General features: G+C 41.6%; 1 long non-coding RNA gene across 1 annotated transcript; it reads left to right on the top strand.

Moving 5' to 3' along the window:
• Positions 1–3,106: 3,106 nt before the first annotated feature.
• On the top strand, positions 3,107–8,890 carry LOC116991246. Its single transcript, XR_004416719.1, has 3 exons — positions 3,107–5,243; positions 6,441–6,545; positions 8,278–8,890. It is a non-coding gene; the product is annotated as an uncharacterized LOC116991246 (long non-coding RNA).
• Positions 8,891–12,809: the final 3,919 nt, after the last annotated feature.

Genomic DNA, 12,809 nt, shown 5'->3' with positions numbered 1-12,809 from the left:
AGGTCGAGCAACAAAAAAGATTAAATGTGCCACCCTCCCACATCCTCCCCCCACTCGGTCGCTCCGCTCCCTCACCGGTTACCCCGAGGCCGGTGATCAGTGATCGCTCAGCCCCCTCCCCCCACTTTCAAATCTTTTCCGCAGCCCCTGATACATGCCCAAGCCATGGCACCCCCACCACCGTGTTTCACATATGAGGTGGGATGCTTTGGATCTTGGGCAGTTCCTTCTCTCCTCCATACCTTGCTCTTGCCATCACTCTGATATAAGTTAATCTTCGTCTCATCTGTCCACAAGACCTTTTTCCAGAACTGTGGTTGCTCTTTTAAGTACTTCTTGGCAAACTGTAACGGAGTAACTTATAATGGAGTGAATTCTTCTGTCATCAGCTGTGGAGGTCTGCCTTGGCCTGCCAGTCCCTTTGCGATTAGTAAGCTCACCAGTGCTCTCTTTCTTCTTAATGATGTTCCAAACAGTTGATTTTGGTAAGCCTCAAGTTTGGCTGATGTCTCTAACAGATTTATTCCTGTTGCCTAGTCTCATAATGGCTTCTTTGACTTTCATTGGCACAACTTTGGTCCTCGTGTTGATAAACAGCAATAAAAGTTTCCAAAGATGATGGAAAGACTGGAGGAAGGACTAGGTGCAGAGAGCTCACTTATACCTGCATTAAGGAGGTAATTAAACACACCTGGGTAATTACAAACACCTGTGAAGCCATGTGTCCCAAACATTATGGTGCCCTGAAATGGGGGGAATATGTATAAACACAGCTGTAATTTCTACATGGTGAAACCAAAATGTGATTAACCACATGTGATTTTTTCTATTACAAATCTCAAATTGTGGAGTACAGAGGCAAATAAATAAATGATGGGTCTTTGTCCAAAAATTATGGAGGGCACTGTGTACAGTATAAACCTGACAGAAGTTTAACAACTGTTTAAGAAGGAACGGCAGATGCTGGAAAATCAGTCTGAAGAAGGGTTTCGGCCTGAAACGTTGCCTATTTCCTTCACTGCATAGATGCTGCCTCACCCGCTGAGTTTCTCCAGCATTTTTGTCTACCTTAGAAGTTTAACAACTGATATGTTCTTCAGATTAGCATTTGAGGCTGACTGATGGATTGCCATACGCGGACACAGACGCTCGCTCGCTCACTCACTCACACTCACGCTCTCTCTCTCTTTCTCACACACACATACACACACACACAATATTTCCAAGCACAATTTTTCATAAAACGTACTTGGACCTAGGCTATGTTTTGCCCCAAACTGCTTCTTAAGCTTTCAAATATCCCATTTAATCTAATCACTCTAAAACTGATATTCAATAGCTATCACCATTCCTAGTAGTAGCCCACAAGTTACAGCCTGCCATCCAGAAAAATATGCATTATTTTCATTCTTCTGTCTCTCTGAAAACCTATTCTCAATGCATGTAAGTACATTACGCCTCACTCCACGGTTTCTAACTTTGTCAACTGAATTGCTTACTTAAAAAGCACTTTCATCAGAAAGTGAAAGTCAGGGCGTTTACAGAAATCATGGTGGGAGGTGTAAAATCGATCAGGTTTCTGCAATTTGCAAAGATAATGATCCCTCAATAAAATAAAACATTAAGGTTGAACATGATTTGTTCAAATGGGAAACTTTAAGAAAAGCATGTTTGTATTCACCCTCTTTCGCTTTCCAGATGTAACAATTTAACTAATTTAAACCAGCATTTTGATTTGTTTGACTACAGCATAATAGTCCAGGGTATGTAGCTGTATTTCTTCCATCAGAACTTTAGAAAGTTGACACCTGTTATATGATTTTTTGCATAATATAATGTTCTTTAGATATTAAAGCTTTTGTTAACCTGGCAATACAGTGTCACTGCTGATACAAGATCTGAGAAAACATCTAGGAGCCATTTGTGAGTGATTGTGCGTGTGGTTGATGGTCGGCAGGGACTCGGTGGCCGAAGGGCCTCGTTACGTGCTGTGTGAACGCTAAACATTTAGAGTCAGTCTTTCAGTGTAGAAACAGCCCCATCGGCCCAACTTGCCCGCACCAGTCAACGTCCCGTCTACACGTGTCCCAGCTGTCTGCATTTGGCCCATATCCCTCAAAACCTGTCCTATTCATGTACCTGTCTAAATGTTTCTTAAATGTTGCGCTGGTGCCTGCCATAACTACCTCCTCTGGCAGCTTACACCTACAACTATGCATGAAAAAATTGACCCCTCAGATTCCTATTAAATCTTTCCCCCCTCACCATAAACCTATATCCTCTGATTCAGGATTTTCCCTATTCTGGGCAAGAGACTCTGTGCATCTACCCGATCTATTCCTTTCATGATTTTATACACCTCTATAAAATGACCACTCATCCTGCTGTGCCCCAAGGAATAGAGTCCTAACCTGCTCAACCTCTTCCTACAGATCAGGCCCTCGAGTACTGACAACATCCTCGCAAATCTTCTCTCCATCCTTTCCAGCTTGACAATATCTTCCCTACAACATAGTGTCCAAAATTAAACACAGTACTCTAATTGCAGGCAGCCTCTCTGGGTCCTTCTATCCAGAGATGCTGTCTATCCCACTGAGTTACTCCAGCATTTTGTGTCAATCTTCGGTGTAAAACAACATCTGCAGGTCCTTCCTACACATTCCAAATGCGGCCTTGCCAATATCTTATACAATTGCAACATGACCTCCCAACTAATATGCTCAATGACTGATGGCCAATGAGCCAAAAGCCTTTTTTCACCACCCTGTCCACTTGTGATGCCACATTCAACAAACTATGTACCTGCACTCCTGGATCCCTCTGCTCTACACTTCCCAGAGCCTGACCATTTATATGGGTTGTATTCTGAAATGAAGTCTGTCTTTACCAGTAATTTTTCCTTTCTCATGGCTAAAGAGAGAGTCAGCTCCTTTGCCTGGACAGGACAGAAGATTTGGGGCAGGCTTGCATGACATTTTTAAATTAATGCTGTTTATTTAGTGGCCTTTTTGGAAGTGACAGTATTGGACATTATTTTTACATCTGCTGTCTCTGCTCGGTTTGCTGAGCCAAACTTTTTCTGTGTATTCCATACTTAATGAATTGAATATATAAAGTTAAGTAACTTTAGTCCACCTATGAAGTGGATAATCACAGTTTTCCACAAAAATCAAGCCCAGCTAAGCTACACTGTCAAGTGGAAATCATTAGATCTGCAACTAAAAGACTCATAATCAATAGATCAACATTTGAAACAATTGAAAGAATAAAAAATGCAGATGCAATGCTGGACACCAAGGGTTTCATTGGGTTTATTTGAAAATCAAAATGCCCTGGGATCAGGGACCTTAGTATATCAGAGACCTTGTGACTTCATTACAATCCATTTGTCAACAACATTTTGATCTATCCACTTGATTACCATATAATCTCTGGGTTTCCTAACAAATTAAAATTAGTGGACACTATGATGAGTCATGAAACATAATTTGAATGTTCCTGTGAGATCGATGGCAAGATTCAGGTACATTGGATGACAAAGAGATATTTTCGTCAAAAATAAATAGAATATGTAACTTTTTTGGAGGCTGATATCAGACAAAATCCTCAAGGAATATAAAGGATGCAGGAAATAACTTAAAGATGGCAATAGGAGGGCTCAAAGGCGCTGTGAAATGTCTTTGGCAAGAGGGATTATGGAGAATCCCAAGACATTTTATCCATTCATTAAAAGCGAGAGAGTAGCTAGGGAAAGGGTAGGGCCAGTCCAGGACAATAGAAGGAATGTAATCATGATGGCAGAAAAATGGGCAAGGTTTTTAATGAACTGTTTGCATCAGTATTCACAAAGGATAAGGGCATTGATGATGGTGAGATATTAAAAAGGAGGTATTGTGTGTATTGAGAATTTTTTAGAGACAATTCTCAGGGACTGTATTTATTTACATTTGGATAAAGCATGGATTTATTGGGGAAAGTTAGCATATCTTTCTGCCGAAGATGTCCTGTCTAAAATTCGATACAGGTTTTTTTATAAGATCTTACAAAGATGATTGATAAAGGTCAGGCAGTGAATGTTATCTACCTGAACTTTTGTGAAGCATGAGGCCCCTCATGGTAGGCTGGTCCAGAAGAATAAGTCAAGTGGCTCTCAGGTGAGTTGGTAAGTTGCACTCAAAATTGGCTTGGTCAAATGAGACCAAGGTAGTGATGGAGGAGCATTTTTTTTGAATCAAGGTCCATGACCAGAGGTATTCCACAAGGATCAGTGCTTGGACTTCTGTTCATGTAGTGATCTGCGCAGACATAGCTGGCTGAAGAGCCTGCTGTGCAAAGTCCAATGTTATATTTAAGGAATTAATGGGTTCCCATAATGGGGATGCTCAGACATGTAAATACGCACAAGTTGAGGGCTTGGAACTGGCTCTTAATGCACAGTTTTTATCTGTTTTCACTCCCAGCCCCTTCCCATAGTCATATCACTCTTCTGTATTAACTTTAACCATTGTTACATTCCTAGGTTGTCTGACAGCAAAAAGAGAGAGAAAAGTCAGCCTTAAGAAAATATGTTACTCAAACTGCACAAAAATATGCTTCATATTATAAAATGTATAATGCCTAATCATGTGAACAGGTTCAATATTTATATTTTGTGCACGTAGCCTGTAGAATTCCAAAATATCATAAAATCCTTCAATCTACTTCTTGCGTATGGCGTGCACAGCCGTAGGACAACTTGTTCTATTTGATCTTATTTGATTGTGCACGCCAGGTTAATTGCATTCGTCGAAACAGGGCGGACCACGTGAAGGTTGCAATCTCCCACCCCAATCCTTCAATGTGTCACTGTGTTAAATAGTGAAATCTTCATTAGTGAAGAATAGGCATCATGTAATTTGAAATACGAAAAATGTTTGATTTTAGTAAATTTGTTGAACTTGTGGCCGGTTTGCTGAAGGCTACGTCTGTTACACTCTGGGCAGATTTTGCCATTTCCTTTTCAATGTTCATGATTTTTGAAACTGCTATATGCAGTAAATCTCTAGATGATTAATTATACTTCCAATGCATTATCCTATAATTGTGACAGAGGTGGATCATGTGATCTTAATTCTGCTGAAGCAATAACAACCGAGGAACTCATCCATCGTTTCCGACCCAACCTTGTTATAAGTACAGTGAGGCCGTATGAGGAAGATGACTGGGCTGAGATGATTATAGATGGTCTTTCTTATTTGTTTCAGGTAAATATAATTATTTTTCTGGACTGTTAGATCAATCTTTTGAGTATATCATTCATAATTCTCTGATCCAAACAGGCTTTTTTGTTTCTAACCTCCAAACCAGAAATTTGTAAGAACTGAAGAAACTCTATAATGGTTCACCAGTACAGGATTTATTTAAACTATAAATACAGAAAGAGTATCTTTACACATTCTTGCAAAGAGACCAATTCAACGGTTAAAGTTCACACATTGTTTAGACGGTGGTTCCAATCCATCAAAACAGCCTAAACCAAATTACATGCTGATTGGTTGTTTGATGTAAGCATCACATCAGTCTGTTTCCATACTCCAGCACTTTGTGTTTCCATTTGTAACCAACATCATAAATCTATATTACTAAAAGTCTGATCTTGACCGCTTTTGGCTCATTGTGCTGCGATTTCCGAGAGAACGCCGCCACCTATGGCCATCATTTTTGGCCACCTCGCTCAGAGCCCCCCTCCGCCTTCCGGGACCAGAGGATTTTTCCCATCGATGAAAAATCAGAGAGATATTAATGTGTTTTTTTTAAATAGCCATTCTCTCTGCTGCTGGAGGGAGGGGGAGGGACTATAAAACCAGGAAGTGGTGTGCCTCACTCAGTCTCTGCAAGATGGAGGAAGCCAGAGGGTCACATCTCTCTGAGCTCTGAATAACACTGAACATATGTCTACTCAACTGTGAGTGCCCTTAATGCGGTTTGAAAATGAAAATATGGTTGGCTTGAAGTAAAAATGCACTGCAAATGGTTGTTTGGGTTGAAGTAAAAATGCACTGCAAATGGTTGTTTGGGTTGAAGTAAAAATGCACTGCAAATGGTTGTTTGGGTTGAAGTAAAAATGCACTGCAAATGGTTGTTTGGGTTGAAGTAAAAATGCACTGCAAATGGTTGTTTGGGTTGAAGTAAAAATGCCCTGCAAATGGTTGTTTGGGTTGAAGTTAAAATGCACTGCAAATGGTTGTTTGGGTTGAAGTAATTGGTGGAGAGGTGGAATTGGTGGAGAGGTGGAATATTGCGTCGGGGGACCAGACCTCCTGTGTGAACATGGGACCCAATGGGTCCAACTTAGTCTAGTTTAACTATAAATTCTTGTTCCCATCACTTGATTGATAAATAAAGGACAAGAAGCATAGGTTATGGCACGAAATATTGTTACTAATACATGAATTTTGCAGATTGTAGGACTGTGCAGCAGATGCCAAATGATATGTATTAATCAAGGCAATGGGAAAAGAAGCAAAGAACCCCTACAGACTCTGTCTTCGTGCAGGGACAGAAAGGTAAATGTTGTCTTGTAAAAAAAGGGAACATATTTAACAACTCACATTTGTTCACAGATTGATTGTATGCCAGAGCCAACAAACTGAAGTATTTTGCACACACAGAAATGATCCATTGAAAAGTCATAACAGTTCCTAATTTCTCCCAACTTTATTCTATCTTTTATATTCTACTCAACTCTCCTTCCACTGCTCTTTGATTATAACCTGTCAAAAATGCCCTCTTCGTTTTCAGATGTGCTTGTGTAGTTTGCTCCAAAGTATTTTGCCTCTCTACTCCTTTAAATAACTAACTATGGGATATGAGAATCAGGTTATTGGGGAGTTAAAGGATCAGACCCAAGACCTTGTATTATGATGGAAGTTGCAATTCATCCAAAATTGAAGATTTTGGACACCTATTTGAGAGAAGCATCTGAGGATGAAGGGGAGTGGATTCAATGCCAGAGGGGGTCCGGAAATTTAAAATATTGAGACTATACCTTATGAGCATTCTAATGCAGTGTTGCAATGCGAATAATACTCCTGGAAGTATTTGATGATGTTAACTCCCAGAACAACTTAGTCCTACTTCAACTGCATGTTCCAAAATATATATCATGTTATCCCTTGAACTCTGGTAAGGAAATTGCATCAGAAGCACTAATGTGACCCATGCTTGGAAATAACCAAGCAAATTTCTGGAGTGATATAAAGTGCTTCAATCTGAAAGAAAAAAATAATAAATTATCAATAGCTTAATGCAAAAACTATATAATACTAGACCCGTTGGGTCTGCTCCCCCAACACAGCCGTTCCCTACCCGTAGCCCCCACGGGAGACGTGGTCCTCCAACTCAAGCCGTTCCCGAATATAAGATTCCAGCACTCAGCAGTGTGGCTGTTTTTAAATGGCGTCTTTGAGGCGAGAAGCGGGCGCTAGCAGCCGTTTCTGCTTCTGGTGTTGGCGTAGCAACGAATCAAAGGCTGGCACCCACAAGTCAGGCAGAAACACACACACACACACACAGTTTTAATATTATACTAGACCAAGTGCAGACCCGTTGGGTCTGCTCCCCCTACGCAGCCGTTCCCTACCCGTAGCCCCCACGGGAGACGTGGTCCTCCAACTCAAGCGGCTCAGGAATCAGCAGTGCGGCTGTTTTTAAATGGCGTCTTTGAGGCGAGATGCGGGCGCCAGCAGCCATTATGGTCGCTGGCCAGCAGGAGGTGACAAAATCAGTGAGTGGGGGGGGGGAGAAGGATTTTATTAAAAATGTGTACATAAACTTGATGAAATTTAATGAGGAGTGGATACTTGGAATGAAAAGTGAAATCTCTACCGAAATGGAAAAATTCAGGGCGTTTGTGGGTCTGACGTTGGCGTAGCAACGAATCAAAGGCTAGCACCCACAGGCTGGCAACCACAAGTCAGGCAGAAAGCCGGCAGCCAGCCAGCAGCCACACAGTTAGATATAGACAGACAGACAGACAGACAGACAGACAGACAGACAGGCAGGCAGACAGAGAGACAGACAGACAGACAGACAGACAGACAGACAGACAGACAGACAGACAGACAGACAGACAGACATAGAATGTTTCAGATGAGCAGAAGAAAAAAATGATTTTCTTGTTAATGAATTTTGGTGGAAAGGGAATTCAATTTATTTTGTGCCAGTAACTCTGAGGCTTGTTGTTGTTCAAGAATGACCAAAAGGGATGCTTTTTAACTGAAGTCATGTTCTTTCCAGATGACCTTTGGAGCATATCTGTTTCATCAGCTACCAGCAACCTCAGTGCATTCTGCATTTCTGACTGTAGGATCCCAGGTTATTGTGAAAATCAAAGAGACACCTGCTGGACAATGACATCCTCTGCAGGAATGAACATGAATTTCTCCCATCCCCATGATTAAAACTTTACAATGCAATAATGCATAACTGTTCTGTTTTTGAGTCCTGAAAATGAAGTTGAGGTTAATTCAAGTTAACATGCCAGAAGATCCATTACTATCGGATTGTTTCCAGATTTTACAAAAGAAAATGCAAATGATTTCCTATTATAAGTTCCTTGCTGAATATAAATTTATGAATTGCATCCCATTTCAAATTTATTTTATTTTATTTATGTACATGACCATGGTGTAATTTGAATGTTTTGAGGAATTTGTGCAAAGAGTTGAGATTTTTTTCCTCTTCACATTATACACTTTTGAAAATAATGCTGATAATTTTATTCGTCACTATTGAAAAATAAAACTAATAGTGATAACAAATATTTGGAAATTACAAATTAAATGTAAATAGATGCTATATTGTCAGAATTTGGCTTGACGTGCAATTAAATCTGGAGTACTGTTCCTGATGTATTTGTGCAGCTAATTCTTGAGCATAGGAGCTTCGACTTCGACCGCCGGCCCTGCGGTCTGTGGTGCTTCTGGCTGCGGCGCAAACTCTAAATCACCGACCGCTGGCCTGCGGCCTACACCAATCTGAAGCCGCGGTCTCCAGTAGGGGAGGCACCGATTTAGGACTTACCTTGACTTTCATTCATCTGGACACCCGCAGCAGCGACTACGGAGGGGTGAGGTCCCGACCACGGTGGAAAATGGAGGAGGACTGGCCAATTTTTGTGCCTTCGACCACATCGAGTAATGCTGTGGTGGATGTTTGTGTTAAATTTTTATTGTGTATTTGTGTGTTCTTTCTCATTGTACCGCTGCTGGAAAATTCATTTCACTGTGACGAATAAAACCGTATTGTATTGTATCTGGACAGCACCTGAGCTGGGCTATTGTGAGGACTCGTAATATTTGCTTAAGCAGTGCTAATTAACATCACTCAAATCAAACCAAACTTGATTATCCAAAATGAAAACTTTTGTGATGGAATCATCCAATCACAGTTTCTGCCTGAAGTAGGGGTGGCACAGTTGCACATCGATAAAGTTACTGTCTTATAGCGCCAGACCCGGGTTTGATCCCGATTACGGGTGCTGTCTGTATGGAGTTTGTACGTTCTCCATTGTGGATTTTCTCAGCATGCTCCAGTTTCCTCGCACATTCCAAAGACATGCAGATTTGTAGGTTAATTGGCTTCTGTAATTTGTCCCATATGTGTAGGGTAGAACTAGAGTATGTGTTGGCCAGCGTGAACTCGATGGGTCGAAGGGCCTGTTTCCACGCTGTTTCCCTAAATCTAAAATTAAATACAACAGTCTTTGTTTTTTGTATTCATATACTGTTCCACCATTGTTGAGGGTGACATAATTAATTTGTCCTATTATATGCCAGGTGCATCTAACAACATGCTACATTGCTCTTTAGACTTTAGAGATATTGTTTGGAAACAGGCCCTTCGGCCCACCGTGACTGCGCCAACCAGCAATCACCCCGTACACTAGAAACATAGAAATTAGGTGCAGCAGTAGGCCATTCGGCCTGCACCGCCATTCAATATGATCATGGCTGATCATCCAACTCAGTATCCTGTACCTGCCTTCTCTCCATACCCTCTGATCTCCTTAGCCACAAGGGCCACATCTAACTCCCTCTTAAATATAGCCAATGAACTGGCCTCGACTACCCTCTGTGGGAGAGAGTTCCAGAGATTCACCACTCTCTGTGTGAAAAAGGTTCTTCTCATCTCGGTTTTAAAGGATTTCCCCCTTATCCTTAAGCTGTGACCCCTTGTCCTGGACTTCCCCAACATCGGGAGCAATCTTCCTGCATCTACCCTGTCCAACCCCTTAAGAATTTTATAAGTTTCTATAAGATCCCCTCTCAATCTCCTAAATTCTAGAGAGTATAAACCAAGTCTATCCAGTCTTTCTTCATAAGACAGTCCTGACATCCCAGGAATCAGTCTGGTGAACCTTCTCTGCACTCCCTCTATGGCAATAATGTCCTTCCTCAGATTTGGAGACCAAAACTGTACGCAATACTCCAGGTGTTGTCTCACCAAGACTCTGTACAACTGCAGTAGAACCTCCCTGCTCCTATACTCAAATCCTTTTGCTATGAAAGCTAACATACCATTCGTTTTCTTCACTGCCTGCTGCACCTGCATGCCTACTTTCAATGACTGGTGTACCATGACACCCAGGTCTCGCTGCATCTTCCCTTTTCCTAGTCGGCCACCATTTAGATAATAGTCTGCTTTCCTGTTTTTGCCACCAAAATGGATAACCTCACATTTATCCACATTATACTGCATCTGCCAAACATTTGCCCACTCACCCAGCCTATCCACGTCACCTTGCAGTCTCCTAGCATCCTCCTCACAGCTAACACTGCCCCCCAGCTTAGTGTCATCCGCAAACTTGGAGATATTGCCTTCAATTCCCTCATCCAGATCATTAATATATATTGTAAATAGCTGGGGTCCCAGCACTGAGCCTTGCGGTACCCCACTAGTCACTGCCTGCCATTGTGAAAAAGACCCGTTTACTCCTACTCTTTGCTTCCTGTTTGTCAGCCAGTTCTCTATCCACATCAATACTGAACCCCCAATGCCGTGTGCTTTAAGTTTGTATACTAATCTCTTATGTGGGACCTTGTCGAAAGCCTTCTGGAAGTCCAGATACACCACATCCACTGGTTCTCCCCTATCCACGCTACTAGTTACATCCTCGAAAAATTCTATAAGATTCGTCAGACATGATTTACCTTTTGTAATCATTTGTCCAATGATTTCACCACTTTCCAAATGTGCTGCTATCCCATCTTTAATAACTGACTCTAGCAGTTTCCCCACTACCGATGTTAGACTAACTGGTCTGTAATTCCCCGTTTTCTCTCTCCCTCCCTTCTTAAAAAGTGGGGTTACGTTTGCTACCCGCCAATCCTCAGGAACTACTCCAGAATCTAAAGAGTTTTGAAAGATTATTATTAATGCATCCACTATTTCTGGAGCTACTTCCTTAAGTACTCTGGGATGCAGCCTATCTGGCCCTGGGGATTTATCGGCCTTTAATCCATTCAATTTACCCAACACCACTTCCCGGCTAACCTGGATTCACTCAATTCCTCCAACTCCTTTGACCCGCGATCCCCTGCTATTTCCGGCAGATTATTTATGTCTTCCTTAGTGAAGACGGAACCAAAGTAGTTATTCAATTGGTCCGCCATATCCTTGTTCCCCATGATCAACTCACCTGTTTCTGACTGCAAGGGACCTACATTTGTTTTAACTAATCTCTTTCTTTTCACATATCTATAAAAACTTTTGCAGTCAGTTTTTATGTTCCCTGCCAGTTTTCTTTCATAATCTATTTTCCCCTTTCCTAATTAAGCCCTTTGTCCTCCTCTGCTGGTCTCTGAATTTTTCACAGTCCTCCGGTATGCTGCTTTTTCTGGCTAATTTGTACGCATCATCCTTCGCTTTGATACTATCCCTGATTTCCCTTGTTATCCACGGATGTACTACCTTCCCTGATTTATTCTTTTGCCACACTGGGATGAACAATTTTTGTAGTTCATCCATGCAGTCTTTAAATGTCTTCCATTGCATATCCACCGTCAACCCTTTTAGAATTAATTGCCAGTCAATCTTGGCCAATTCACATCTCATACCCTCAAAGTTACCTTTCTTTAAGTTCAGAACCATTGTTTCTGAATTAACAATGTCACTCTCCATCCTAATGAAGAACTCAACCATATTATGGTCACTCTTGCCCAAGGGGGCACGTACAAGACGGCTAACTAACCCTTCCTCATTACTCAATACCCAGTCTAAAATAGCCTGCTCTCTCGTTGGTTCCTCTACATGTTGATTTAGATAACTATCCTGCATACATTCCAAGAAATCCTCTTCCTCAGCACCCCTGCCAATTTGATTCACCCAATCTATATGTAGATTGAAGTCACCCATTATAACTGTTTTGCCTTTGTCGCACGCATTTCTAATTTCCTGTTTGATACCATCTCCAACTTCACTACTACTGTTAGGTGGCCTGTACACAACACCCACCAGCGTTTTCTGCCCCTTAGTGTTTCGCAGCTATACCCATACCGATTCCACATCCTCCAAACTAATGTCCTTCCTTTCCATTGCGTTAATCTCCTCTCTAATCAGCAACGCTACCCCACCTCCTTTTCCTTTCTCTCTATCCCTCCTGAATATTGAATATCCCTGGATGTTCAGCTCCCAGCCTTGGTCACCCTGGAGCCATGTCTCCGTGATCCCAACTATATCATAGTCATTAATAGCTATCTGCACATTCAACTCATCCACCTTATTACGAATGCTCCTTGCATTGAGACACAAAGCCTTCAGGCTTGTTT

Source organism: Amblyraja radiata, chromosome 2 (assembly GCF_010909765.2).
Source record: "Amblyraja radiata isolate CabotCenter1 chromosome 2, sAmbRad1.1.pri, whole genome shotgun sequence".
NCBI lineage: Eukaryota > Metazoa > Chordata > Chondrichthyes > Rajiformes > Rajidae > Amblyraja > Amblyraja radiata.
This window is presented reverse-complemented; position numbering and strand designations above follow the sequence as displayed.